At 43.5% G+C, this 14,521-nt stretch overlaps 1 long non-coding RNA gene across 1 annotated transcript in view; it reads left to right on the top strand.

The window, feature by feature from the left end:
* The window catches only part of LOC308459222, a 50,564-nt gene that overhangs the window by 31,791 nt on the left and 4,252 nt on the right, over positions 1-14,521 (top strand). Inside the window, exon 2 of the long non-coding RNA XR_013977918.1 lies at positions 11,306-11,517. This is a non-coding gene — a long non-coding RNA (uncharacterized lncRNA). The remainder of the gene's footprint in view (positions 1-11,305; positions 11,518-14,521) is intronic.

Genomic DNA, 14,521 nt, shown 5'->3' with positions numbered 1-14,521 from the left:
TCACAAAATATGCATCAAAGTAAAGCATGGAAATATAGATTGTTAGACCTTTAAAATATGCCCTTGTGAGTTCCAAAACTTCCCTCTTCCTCTATCATAGAAAAAGACCACATATTTGGTAAGATAAAAATGGTTTACTTACAAACTCTCCAGTGGCCAGATTCCTGTGCCTTTCCATACAGCATTGAGAAAAAGTTGAACAAGCAGTAAAACATGGCTTAGTTACAGTGATGAAAGTTCATAAATTATTGGTAGAGGAACTCCAAAGTGTCTTGTGAGAGCCATGTAGTCAGTGTTTGGAGCAAGCAGCTCAAACTTCTTCATATGCTGAGCTCAGGTACATTGGAGGATGAAGAACAGGCTTGATTGCCCAGTCCCTCTCAGGGTGAACTAAGGCTAGCTGGACTGCTTACTCTGTGGTTAGTCCCTTCATGCTTAGACTTAAGCATGTTGGCTATATGAGGCTGGTTATCCCACATAATGGTCAGCGTAAGTGCTAGGCGCACTTCTCTGGGTATGCATATTTATAATACATGCTTTATTCATAAATTCTTACCTGGATTCAATAGGAATGGATTTGCTTATTGAAAACATTTCTACCGTTTCCCTTAGAATATTTGAGGTGGCTTACAAACCTGTGTGGGACACGGGTGGCGCTGTGGGTTAAACCACAGAGCCTAGGACTTGCTGATCAGAAGGTCAGCGGTTTGAATCCCCGCGACGTGAGCTCCCATTGCTTGGTCCCTGCTCCTGCCAACCTAGCAGTTCGAAAGCATGTCAAAGTGCAAGTAGATAAATAGGTACCACTCTGGCGGGAAGGTAAACAGCGTTTCCATGCTCTGGTTTGCCAGAAGCGGCTTAGTCATGCTGGCCACATGATCCGGAAGCTGTATGTCAGCTCCCTCGGCCAGTAAAGCAAGATGAGCGCCGCAACCCCAGAGTCGGCCACGACTGGACTTAATGGTCAGGGGTCCCTTTACCTTTACCTTTTACAAACCTGTGCAGGCCCATTTACAACCCTTCTCTCACCACTATTCCTTGTGCTTCCTCGTAAGAGCTGTGCAGGGTGTGGGGGAGGGCATTTAGGGAACTAGGTCATCAATATCTCCCACAGCATCAACCACAGTGTTTGATAAAGTACAGTGATTTATAAAAGTGCAGCCAAGTAAAAGGCATGTGCGTGTGTGAGAAGAGTACATTGGGAGGGTGAGGAGAGAAGAAGGAGCCAGGATCCGTTTATTTTCTTGCTTTGTTCTTACCCTAAAGGTGAAAAGGAAACTGAGTCGCTGCAGCTGGCCAACCTTCAGCCATATTCCTGATAATTGCCAGCAAGAAACCAATTTGCCAGCTTTGACTTATTTGTATCCTCTGCAGTGCCTAGCTAGCCTGGACTTGCTGTCCCCGGGCTGCAGTCCCAAGGCCGTCATTTCTCGTCCTCCTAAGTACTGAGCATTTGCATCCAGCTCTGGCTGGGAAACTTTAATAACTCATTAATTTTCAGAAGATGGTTTGTTACCTTCGATGCAGTTCTCCATTTTCAGTCATTACATCATGTATCTTAGGTGGCACGAGCCTCAGAACTACAGCTTTCCGCTTCCAAGACAAAAGTCCTTTATGCCTAATGGATATTTCTCCTTCATTGGCACAGGAGGTCCTGCTGATCTGTCAAAGTATTTAGAGGTTATATTTCTAACTATATATTTATCCCCATGAAGATTCCAAGGTTAAATTTACTCATGCATAGGGAAACTCCTATGAAATTGGCGTTTGGTTAGTATTTCGCAGAGGATATTCTGTTGCTAGCATCAGGGTGTATGGGGTGTTGGGAGAGGGGTGGTACTTCTGGGGTACTTTGTCCACCTTTGGTCTCCACCCTGCACTGGTGCATCCTCACTTTTGCAGTGCCTGCTCTGTGGTTTCCAGGTGTGCAGTAAGCCCTTTGCACCAGTGTGAATTGGAGAAACTTTGGGGGAAAGAGAGAAAACAAAGCCCAACATACAGAGTAAAGAAAGGTGCTGATAAACTAAGAATGTACCAACTGTGGTTGGTATAATAATAATAATAATAATAATAATAATAATAATAATAATTTATACCCCGCCCATCTGACTGAGTTTCGTCAGCCACTCTGGGCTGCTTCCAACCGAATATTAAAAACAATACAGCATCAGACATTAAAAACTTCCCTAAACAGGGCCGCCTTCAGTTGTCTTTTAAAAGTAAAATAGTTGTTTATTGCCTTGACATCTGCTGGGAGGGAGTTCCACAGGTCAGGCACCACTACCGAGAAGGCCCTCTGCCTGGTTCCCTGTAACCTCACTTCTTGCAGCGAGGGAACCGCCAGAAGGCCCTTGGCACTGGACCTCAGTATCCGGGTTGGATGATGGGGTGGAGATGCTCCTTCAGGTATACAGAACCAAGGCTGTTTAGGGCTTTAAAGGTCAGCACCAACACTTTGAATTGTGCTCGGAAACGTACTGGTACTCGGAAATGTACAGGTAAGACAGCTTTGGCTGTTTCTGGATCAGGATAGCTTAACCTCAGTTGTCCACGCAATGGTAACTTTGCAGTTGAGATATTGCAATGTGCATTATGTAGGGCTATCCTCGGGCTTGGTCCAAGGGCAGAATGCAGTGGCTAGCTTGCTTGGGGCAAACTATCAGCAGCATGTAACACTTAGCTGCCAATCTGCAACTGGGCCAAATCCAAGGCGTTCATACTCACATGTAAGACCCTACATAGCTCAGGAACAGATTACATGAGAAGCCACCTGAATGACAGTATATATTAATAATAATGCCCAGTAGATCCCTGGGATCTGCAGTAACTTTTTTCCTGCAAGTGCCAAATATCACAGAAGCCTGTTCCACAGTAACATGGAGCAGAGATTTAACCTGGCTGCCCCTGTTCTGTGGAATTGCATTCCTGTCAAGATATGACAGGTGCTCGCTATCTGCACTTTGCGGAAACAATTGAAGACATTTTTGTGCTGGCAGGCTTTTCCAGCTGGATAAATGAGTCCTTGCCATGATTCCCTGTTTTGTATTGTTTTAGTTTTCTTTTAAATATATCGGCTTCTTTGCTGTTATTGCACATAGCTTTGAAATGACTGTGTAAATAAAATAATTTTTAAAACTACAGCATGAAAAATTGCTATAACTTAATTCTTTGTAGCAGCAGTTTTAAATATACACTGTTTTTCTACAAAAAAACCCTACACACACTAAGTGTTTAATAGGCTTAACCTTTCAAATAAAGGAGGGCTTTTAAACTTGATGTCATGCATTCAAAGATGAATGGCTTTCAAAGACCTGAAAATTAGCATTAGTGGCCAAATGTATCTCATACATCTACAGTACGTCTGTGATGATGTACAGATATATGAAACTTTTGAAAAAGCATGGAGACATTGATAACTGCTGTGCTGTGAGGTTTTGTTTAGTTTTTTTATAATCAAGCAGTATATAAATTTCATGCAATAAAAATAGAATACAATAATGTGGATGTTAATTCATATAAGACTTTTCTCCACATGCATCCAGAACTTATTTTCATGGTTTTTTTAAACGACAACAAAACCCCCAGCTTTTATGCAAATAGCACAGCTGCCACTGAAAGTGGTAACTGGGTTTTGCTTCCCTTTCCCTATATAACATCTCACAGAACTGGAAAAGCAATGCCAATCCTCTTTGCAATAGGCTGGGTGTGATTGGATTCAGCAGAAGGTAGAAGTGCTGCCAGCGCATTCCTTGCAAGAAGCAGTGAGCCAACAGTCCCCAAATGGGGGTATTCCAGTAGGGTGGGGGATAATGACTGAGCTGGCCCTGGATCTGTTGGATACTCAGCCAATCCTACTGCCATCACGTGATGGCATCAAACCCAGTGGTGGGCCCAGTTGCTGTGCCAGCTCCAGGTTGGTGCAGTGATCTGCCTGCCCCCTCCTCACCTTCATCTCTAGTCAGCATTCTCAGCAGGGCTGTGGATGGGTGGCAGACCCTCTGCTCCATTAAGGGCAGTGACATAGGATTGCATTGTGTATTTTCTTCCTCCTGCTGGAAGCAGCCAATGATGTTAAGAAGGGTAGGGTAATGCAGAGCTTCATGATTTCACAACATAGATAAGTTCTGCTGAGCATTATTGTTGGGCATGTAGGATGCAGCTGTACAGCTGCTGCTTTTGGTGGTAGCTATATATTCAGTGTAACATTTAAGTTCTGCCCTACGCTTGTCCTGTATTCCAAAGGTTAAAGAACAGTCAAGATCATAGCAGGGGGGAGATACTTCCTCTGAAATATGCAAGGGACAGAAGAAACACATATAACACAGTTTCTTAATACAGTGGTACCTCGGGTTACATACACTTCAGGTTACAGACGCTTCAGGTTACAGACTCCACTAACCCAGAAATAGTACCTCGGGTTAAGAACTTTGCTTCAGGATGAGAACAGAAATCGTTCTCCAGTGGCGCGGCCAGGTTCAGGTTAAGAACAGTTTCAGGTTAAGAACGGACCTCCGGAACAAATTAAGTTCTTAACCCAAGGTACCACTGCACACAATAATTTTATTTTCTCAGTGGCAAAACTGTCGGTTTAGAAATTGGCCTTCCAAAGTGTTAACACAATAATTTTCAAGCTACCAATAGGATTGCTGGAAGCGTCGTAAAAAGTTGTGACAGAAACCTAGCTTTTAAATTAGCTGCTTGTTAAATATCACAGTTCAAAAATACACAGCCATAAATCAGAAGAGCATCATTAATCAATGCCACACATTATAGGACTTTGCATTTCCTTTATGAAATTTATATAATTAATGCGTCCATGCCAAGAAATGTAATTCTTCCCTCTATGAGAGACTTAACTTCAACGTGAAAGTTGACCTAACCTTGGGAACACTTACTTGTATTATATTGTCATTTATAGGGTGGTTTTCATCAAAGCTCAAGTGGTAAATATTTAACAAGGGGACATTTCCTTTTGCCTCTGTCCTTTCTCCATAATTGTTAAATTAATGGCTTTATTTTTAACTTCAAAAAAATGTCAGTCCCTTCTGATCTAGCCCTTGATGTCAGTTGTTATTCCCATTAAACCACAACCATGCCTGTCATTTTCACGCAGCTGTTACTATGTATGATCACAGTGGGGAGAAGAGAAAGTCAAAGTAGAAGAAACAGCAGTGAATTAACTCCCAAATCTACAAATCTTCATTTCTAGCAGGCCTGGGGGAACCTGCATCCAGCAGGCCAAACTGGGCCCTGTAAGGCTGTTTTTGCAAACCACACCCATCTGTCCCACATCTGACATCATACGTGATGTCAGATGCGGGACATGTAGAAATGCCCAAGTTTTCCATGGGAAACTTACCACTGATCCCTGCTGAAAGTAGGCTTGAAGTCACTTGCTGAAGTCACCATCCATGAACTCAGTGACCCCCCTTCCTTATTTATAGGTTTTAATCTCTTCATTGGGACTAGATACGGATTTGATGGCTCATGTAAACAGAAGAGGATGTAGGGTTTTTTTGAAAACAAATGGGAATTACTGTAAATCCTCTATATTTGCTCTGTAAACACATATTTGATGTTCTTAGGCATCTTTTGAAGACTTGTCATCAGAAGCTGTGTCCTGCCTTGACCACAGGGCACAATAGACATTCGGGTGTGATTTCGTCAGCAAGGAAGCTAGTATCAGGCTGGAGTCGCAGGACCTTGGATAGCTCCTTGTTGCCAATTTGCTGTAAGGAAATCTCAAGCTCAGCTGAGCCCCTTTATCCTTCTCAGCCAAATCAACTCTCCCAGACTCCACACTTTTGCTGAATAGTGTGAACCTTTAAAGGGGAAGTCCTCTGGCCTGCAACCTTGCTCTCAGTCTCTTCTCAAGAAAGCTCCCACTTTGTTGCCTTGTTATTGCCTAGAGATGGCAAGGCTTGTGGTGAAAAAGGGGCTAGTTCCTCATGAGAATTTGGTTTTCAAGGTGCATATTGGGAGTTGGGACAAAAGTTTAAGGGGTCAGTGGCATGAGGGGCTCCTGTGTTGGGGTCTGAGTCTGGGAATTCAACGGCTTCATGGCTTAAACTTCTGATCTCGCTTATCCATCAGGTTCCATCCTTGGCCACTGCCATTTTGTGGCCTTTGCTGGTTGCCTAAATGCAACCTTCCCCAACGTTGTGCCCTCCAGAAGTTGTTGGACTCTTAGCCGGCACTGCCAATTCTCAGGGATGATGGGAGTTATAGTCCAATGACATCTGGAGAACACTAGATTGGGGGAAGGCTGCCTTCATGTATCCTGAAATTGGCAAGTGTATTTGTTATAAAGCCCTGTTAAGTTCAACTGGACTGATGGTTTATGCATGGCTGGTAAGATTGAGTAAGCAGTGATCCTCAGACTGTGAGGGTGGTTACAAATACCTGAACAGGGAGACAAAGTTCAACAGATGGGTAGGATCCTGAGGTGGGTGGAACCTCCCTTCCTCCACCAAGTATGATCAGAGTGTGTAGCCTCCACTGACTACAGTAATTGGAAAATGGAACAGATGTCATCTCTGTTGCTGCAGTGGGCAGGACTAGAACTAATGGGTGAAAATTGCACCCAAACAGATATTGGCTAATTCTTAGAAGAAATCTCTTTGTAGTATGTGCTGTTTGAGAGTGGAATGTGCTGTCGTGGGAGCCTCTGGGCCCTTCTCTGCTGGGGGTATTAAAGCAGAGGCTGGATGGGCATCTCTTGGGGATGATGTAGTTGCCTCCTGCATTGCAGACGCAGATGAGCTCCAACTCTTATTCTTCTATGATTCTAAGAAGTAACAGGGTAGGGTGCTTCATTCACTATCCCACCCCCTGCTGGCCCCCCGCCATCTCCTGCTGGGGTTCCAGGCTTGGGCTTCCATCACAATCATGGGACTGGAATCCCCACAAGCAGAAAAGCACTGGTGTGTGTGTGTGTGTGTGTGTGTGTGTGTCAGGTCACCACTCTGTCCTGAAGGTCCATTGCAGTGAAGAACTAGCCATTGTGGTTATGTTACAGACACACACAGCTGCAGTATGTAACATGTGGTTTAGCCCTAAGGGGCACCTGCGTTTCTGAATGCACACTTTAATTGGAATGGCAGTTAATGTATGGCATTCTGGTACCCATGTATATTCTGCAAAAGGTTAGCATCGTTGCAAAGAAATAATTAGCATAATGCTTTGGTTAATGTAGCTTATGTATTTACATATAAACAAAATTTTTCACTTTTAATGACTTTATTTTACCTTACCCATACCCATAATTCTTCCTGACATCAGTATAAATGTTTCCGGTCGGTTAAGACAAAACCTTTTCCCTTCTGGGGAGATGCCCAATTCCCTTCAGGAGACTTTCTAAAGAGAAATATTAAAGCAGCAATAACATAATTAGGCAGCAAGGTTAGACTCACCCATTAAATCTCATCTTTCAATAAACATATGCAGATTAAACTGAGATCATGTAGAGAAATCATTGTCAATTGCGTGACGGATGCTCTGCTGCGGGCTCAGAACTTACAGTTCCAGAACAGGCAGCTCACAGCCTCGTAGAGTATCCTCTGGCTTACAAATATCTACTGCTTGGTATTCTCAGTATGGATTCATCATGGGGAAGATGCAAAGAGCACAATCCTGTGCACACTTGTTTGGGGGGAAGCCCCTCTGAAGGCTTAGGATTGCACTGCATGACTTTGGTAACAGGATTGGAAGCTTTGAAGAACGCAACCTAAGCTATTCCATTTTGTATTGTTTATAAATCCTACACTCTAAATCCTACACTCAGAGCAAGGAGTACCCTGTAGCAGGCAATGGAGATTAGTAGCTGGGGTAAATGGGAAAGGAAAGCTAAAGGGAGCAGGATGAAATATTGTTTTTAAAGAGTGTTGGGAATTGTAGCTCTGTGCAGGAGGGAAACTGTGGTTCCCAGGATTCTTTGGCTGAAGCCATGTGCTTTAAACACATGCCATGTATTCAGCGGAGAGTGTCAGTTCCTCAATAGTTTATTTATTGCACCAGTATCCTGCTCTTCAGCCAAAAGGCTCCCAGAGTGTCTTACATACAGTTAAACAAGACAGTCCCTGCCCACAGACTTATACTAAAACTACGCAGTGCAAAAGGAAAAAGGGACAGGGATGGATGGGGGATGGGGGGGAGTTAAATAGTACTCCTTATGTTGACTAGCTGGGATGAAAGCAGTTCAGGGGAAGGGGTAACCTGATGGCACTGATTCTTCAGCACAGCTGATGGAATGAGTCCTGCTTCCCATCTCTTCCATTGAAGAGCCAGTGTGGTGTATTGGTTAAGAGCGGTAGATTCGTAATCTGGGGAACCAGGTTCGCGTCTCCGCTCCTCCACATGCAGCTGCTGGGTGACCTTGGGCCAGTCACACTTCTCTGAAGTCTCTCAGCCCCACTCACCTCACAGAGTGTTTGTTGTGGGGGAGGAAGGGAAAGGAGAATGTTAGCCGCTTTGAGACTCCTGAAGGGGAGTGATAAAGCGGGATATCAAATCCAAACTCTTCTTCTTCTTCTTCTTGAGGCCGTCTGCTGGAGTGGCTGTAAGTGACTGTAATAGCTGCAGGAGAGGAAGCTGTTCCAGAAGAGCTGATGTTGCTTCTTCCAGGACTGGGGTCCTAGTTTATTCCACACTATATGGGCCTCCCAGCGCCACATCTTCCAGGTCATTATAAGGAACTGTAGTGAGGTTTGGAATATGGTACCATCATCTCCTCTATCAGTGTATGATAGGATTCCCATCTTTTTGGACCAGCTTTCTCTAAAGCTGCATTTGAAGTAGGAGACCTTGATGGTTTGAGCAGGGTTATCCTTGAATCAGAATTGTAGGACTATAGTTCAGAAGATAAAATTCTGAAGATGGCATTTGAGTGTGGGATTTTAACCTCCCCCCTTTTATACTTTGGGTAATCTTAGTCCTAACTGCTGTTATCTTCATTTTGGGTCAAGTTCTCCTAACTATCGATACTAAGAGCTGATCAGTTAGATTTGCTGCTCACATAATTACTTTCTGCATTCTGGAAAAGGAGCAGGGCTGGCGATGATCAATCAAGTACCTCACACAGTAATGAGCAAAATAAGAAACATACAAATATTAAATTATGCTGCACTCATAAATATATTTTTTACCCCTAACGCTGGTGAGGGCACTGAAAACAGCCAGGCTGTTGAGCTAATTCTAGGAGGTCAACAATCACATCACATCTCTTTCTCCTTCAATATCTCTTCTGAGTGCTTTGGAATGAGTCAGAATGTGATTCAGATCTACTTTTAGAGCTATCTGACAAGAAGCACACAAGCCTGTCCTTTGCCTTTAGCAAAGTCACAAAATGTGCCCTGGCAGAAAGTTGTACCTTTCAGAAGAGGAAGCTGTGAGTGCAGGGCTTGCGATGCGGGGAATGTAAACACCTTAACAAACACCAACAGCTTTAAAGCAGTTTGCATTTTGTTTAGTGGTTAGGGTTGAATCATCTGCTCCAGCACATCTCTGAACGGACCACGTTTTAATATCATGAGAAGACCCTCAATAGTGAGACCCTCAAGATACTCCTAGAATCATAGAGTTGAAGGGACCTCAAAGGTAATCCAATTCAAGCACCTGCTCATGGTAGGAAATCCACTATTTAGAGCATCCCTAGTAGATTCTGGGCTGCACCATGGCTGCTTGAAACAGCAAAATGTCTCATGCAGGCTTTGACCATTTGCAACATCCTGCCAAGTATTAAAAAATTTTTTTGGAACAAATACTGAAAATGACCTCAGTTTATACTTCTGCATAATTTTTCTTCATCATACAATTTGAGTTTTCTGGTTGAGAAATAATTATGAGTTTGGAAATCTAGGTCTCCTGTTCATCAGTGGCTATTCCAAGGAGGAAAGGAGGACGTAATTCAATATCCCTAGAATCTGTCATGTCCTTGAGCAACATTGAATCCCCATGGTTTCCTCTGCCAGAAGAGTGAACCTATTCATTTTTGTTAATGAGACAGAAGAGGAAGATAAAGATTTTTTAAAATGCCAAGCGTTGTGCTTTATAAGCCACCCAATCTAATTATTGACAGGGATCAAGGATGTTAAAGTCCAAAAAAAGGGACTACTTATTATCCGAACACTTTGGAGAGGTATTAAACTCATTTGAATTTAATTAGAAAGGAGCATTCATGATTTAAGAATAAATCTTGCCTCTATTAATTGTAAGAATTAAGATGATTTATGGCCCTTAAGATTTCTAACATTTTTGGGAGGGAAAAGCCTTTAATAAAAGTGTATGGCTTCTTGTCAAAGAGAAAATGGCAAAAAGGGATTATGTAAACCCATTGGGGGAAATATATTATAGTTAAATGTTATGATTTCTGAGTGCAGTATCTAATTGTGTGAGCAGCATGTAATTTTGGGAATGAAAGAGTTGTTACATGGTCTTTAGCTAAATCATTTACCTGTGCAAATGTTCCACACCCCCATCATGTTTAAATAAACTCATTTGGCAAGTGTATTTAAGCATGATGGGGAACACTTACTACATGGGATGCAGAGCCAGACCATTTGCTGATAGTGTTGCCATATTAGCAAATCAGTGACCCAGGTGGCGTACCAATGCCGAATGTATACCGTTAATATTATTTATTAATTTATATACTGCTTACATGCCAGAATGGCTTCTAAGTGGTTTACAAGTATAAAAATATATCCATGCATAATTGAAATACCCAATAAAACAATTCCAGCAAAACACTTTAAAATAAAATGAGGCCATTAAAATAGCATAGCAGTTAAAACAGTTATTAAAATTATTTCATCAGGAGGTTCAGGCTAGGAGAACACTTGTCTAAACAGATGTGTCTTCAAGAGCCGGTGGAATGCCAGTAGGGATGGGGTTACCAGTATAAAAGGCCACCAGTGTTATATGGAGCAGTACTGATGGGAACTGTATTTAAAAGGTGGTGGTGTGTTTGTGGAATACATAGACAGGTAAGTCACACTTGTTTTCGCCTTGAGAGAAACAAACTCTTGCAAAATCTGCCCTTCCTTTGGAGGGAACCGCCCCCTCCTAGTTTTCCAGTTCCAGTTCATGGAAGACTAGATCACACATGAGTTTGCTGATCCTGTGCTGCATTGATGATCACGCAGGTCAATTGCCACACAAAGACTAATTTGTAGAAGTGAGCAGCTTGGTAGATCATTGAACTGTTTCTTTAGCTCAGTTACTGGTGATTCAGAAACTAAATCTAAATACAAAATTTAAGGGATGGAAGCAAAGGACAACAGCAATTCTTTTATCCTGCTTTGTGCAGTTGCGTCTGAGATTGCAGTGCTTTTGGCTGAAGAGACGGATCCGGTGCAGGGCACAGAGCCAGAGTTGGACCAGAGCTGCCGAAGACCCCTCAGAAGCTCCTTCCCCTGAGCCTCAAGGAGCCAAGTACCTCCCATGCTACCATACCCAGTGGCTCAGAGAGTGTAGCAGACAGGGGGCAGTGGCAAGAAGAAGCACTCTCCTCCAGTCCAGGTGGGTGGCCCTTTAAGAGCCTAAAGGTTCCAACACTCAAGGTCAGGCATCCCCAAACTTGGCCCTCCAGCTGTTTTGGGACTACAATTCTAATCATCCCTGACCACTGGTCCTGTTAGCTAGGGATGATGGGAGTTGTAGTCCCAAAACAGCTGGAGGGCCAAGTTTGGGGATGCCTGCTCAAGGCAGCAGAAATGTCCCAGTGGTCTCTCAGGAGCCTTTTAGCTGTTCAGGCAGGTGGCTTCTGGCAGATGTGACAATAAGACAGCATGTGCAATTCTGGAAACCTCCTTACAAAACACGGCACAAGGCAAAGTGAACAAGGCCCTTTTAAAATGTGGCTCTTTTTGGGGGAGGGTGTTATTTTTATTTTGATTATATATATTGTGGTTTTTATGTTGATCTTTTATGTGAACCGCCCTGAGACCTCTGGGTAGAGGGCGGTATATAAAGTCAATAAATAATAATAAGAGGAAGCTAAACCTGAAAAGGGGTGGATCTGAGTTCAAGACTCACAAGTCACCTTAGATCACCTCCAGCCTTTGGAGGAGCAAGTTGCTCACCTGGAGCTATCTGTAGCGTTTCAAACACTGGGCTGTTTTCCAGTCTTCTTATCTGGACTTATGCAAGGCGCTCTTCCTTACATTTAAATGAAAAGGAAAGCCACGGGGCAAGAACTTTATGTCTGCATCAAGGCTCCTGCAGATCCCCGAATCAGGGGTATGGAGTGCAATAAAAAAAGACAGCCTGCTTCTGTCCCATTGGGAGCAATATGAGCAATCCCGATCCCATGTTGTTGTTGTTTAGTCGTTTAGTCGTGTCCGACTCTTCGTGACCCCATGGACCAGAGCACGCCAGGCACTCCTGTCTTCCACTGCCTCCTGCAGTTTGGTCAAACTCATGCTGGTAGCTTCAAGAACACTGTCCAACCATCTCGTCCTCTGTCGTCCCCTTCTCCTTGTGCCCTCAATCTTTCCCAATATCAGGGTCTTTTCCAGGGAGTCTTCTCATCAGGTGGCCAAAGTATTGGAGCCTCAGCTTCAGGATCTGTCCTTCCATTGAGCACTCAGGGCTGATTTCCTTCAGAATGGATCGGTTTGATCTTCTTGCAGTCCATGGGACTCTCAAGAGTCTCCTCCAGCACCATAATTCAAAAGCATCAATTCTTCGGCGATCAGCCTTCTTTATGGTCCAGCTCTCACTTCCGTACATCACTGGGAAAACCATAGCTTTAACTATACGGACCTTTGTTGGCAAGGTGATGTCTCTGCTTTTTAAGATGCTGTCTAGGTTTTCATTGCTTTTCTCTCAAGAAGCAGGCGTCTTTTAATTTCGTGACAGCCGTCACCATCTGTAGTGATCCCATAGAGATACTTAAAAGACAGACATAAGGTCAAGTGTAAGTGTGATGGTACTTTTAGGTTGTATGTTACCCATGTAGGTAGATTGCTATGCCATAGTTACCTGCGTTATCTATTAACTCGCCCACCGAAAGCAAGCAGCTTAGGGGTGTTAATGGGAAGCGCCACTCAAACATATTGCAAAAGGATGAATGAATGACTTAAGTGACAGTTGCAAACATTCTTTTTTTGAACTGAGACCAGAGATTGATTGATCTGTCTTTCTCAAGTTAAAATGCAATTACCACTTTAGCAGCTGCCCACAAAACATGAGACTCTGAAATTATTGCCCTATAAAAAATATTTAATGCACATAATTAGGATAGTGGAGAATAACTCGATTATAATTTGATATAAATTTAAGGTGTTTCCTATTTGGTCATCTTTTATGTATAATTGGGAGATAATTCTTCCTAAGGGGCTGACGTCAAGAATATAGTCACGTGGGCTTTGCCAACCTGGTGCCTTCTAGTTTCCCATCAGACCCTGCCAGCACATCTGGAGGGTACCTAGTTGGTGAAGACAGCAGTGATGTATTTTAAAATACTGCCCTGAAGTAAAAAACGACTTATCGGAGCCAGTGTGGTGCAGTAGTGAAAGTGTCAGATTACGGCCGGGTAGACCAGGGTTCAAATCACCACTCAGCCATGAAGCTTGCTGGATGACCTTGGGCCAGCCATTGCCTCTCAGCCCAACCTGCCTCACAGGGCTGTTGTAGGGATTAAATAAGGAGGGGGAGAAGCATGTATGTCATTTTGAGCTCCTTGGAGAAAAAGATGGGATATAAATGCAGTCAGTCAATCAATCAAAAGGGTATCTACTATACCGCCTTTCATTTACAAAGGAAAAATTGAAGCAGCTCACAGCATAAAAACTTTATAATCAATAAAAATCACTCAATAGTGAAATCAATGACTTTATTATCTGCTTGTCCGTCCGTCTGTCTGTCCATCCAGCTGAGCAGTTCACACCATAAAAGGTAAAGGTAAAGGGACCCCTGACCATTAGGTCCAGTTGTGACCAACTCTGGGGTTGCGGCGCTCATCTCGCTTTATTGGCTGAGGGAGCTGGCGTACAGCTTCCGGGTCATGTGGTCAGCACGACTAAGCCACTTCTGGCGAACCAGAGCAGCCACGGAAACGCCGTTTATCTTCCCGCCGGAGCGGTACCTATTTATGTACTTGCACTTTGATGTTCTTTTGTACTGCTAGGTAGGCAGGAGCAGGGACCGAGCAACGGGAGCTCATCCTGTCGCAGGGATTCGAACCGCCGACCTTGTGATCGGCAAGTCCTAGGCTCTGTGGTTTAACCCACAGCGCCACCCGCGTCCCTTTGTTCACACCATAAATATTCAATAAAAAGCAACAGTTGTCATCAGCTGAACACCCACAATTTATGGACACCAGGCACTGCTATTAACTGTTAGGCAAAGGCTGAGTAAACAGGTTGTCTTCAATTGATGATGGAAAGGCCCATTGTTAGTGGGCCCTTGAACTTAACATATCTCTAACTGCGAATGTTGGTAATACCAAGATTGGATTTTGAGGGTCCTGTCCACCTTGGCTGATGTTTGTATGCAGAAGGGCTACATCTGCTTTGGATGT

Source organism: Podarcis pityusensis (assembly GCF_964106645.2).
Source record: "Podarcis pityusensis genome assembly, chromosome: 12".
Taxonomy (NCBI): Eukaryota; Metazoa; Chordata; class Lepidosauria; order Squamata; family Lacertidae; genus Podarcis; species Podarcis pityusensis.
The sequence above is the reverse complement of the archived record's forward strand: the minus strand, read 5'-3'. Positions and strand labels throughout refer to the sequence as shown.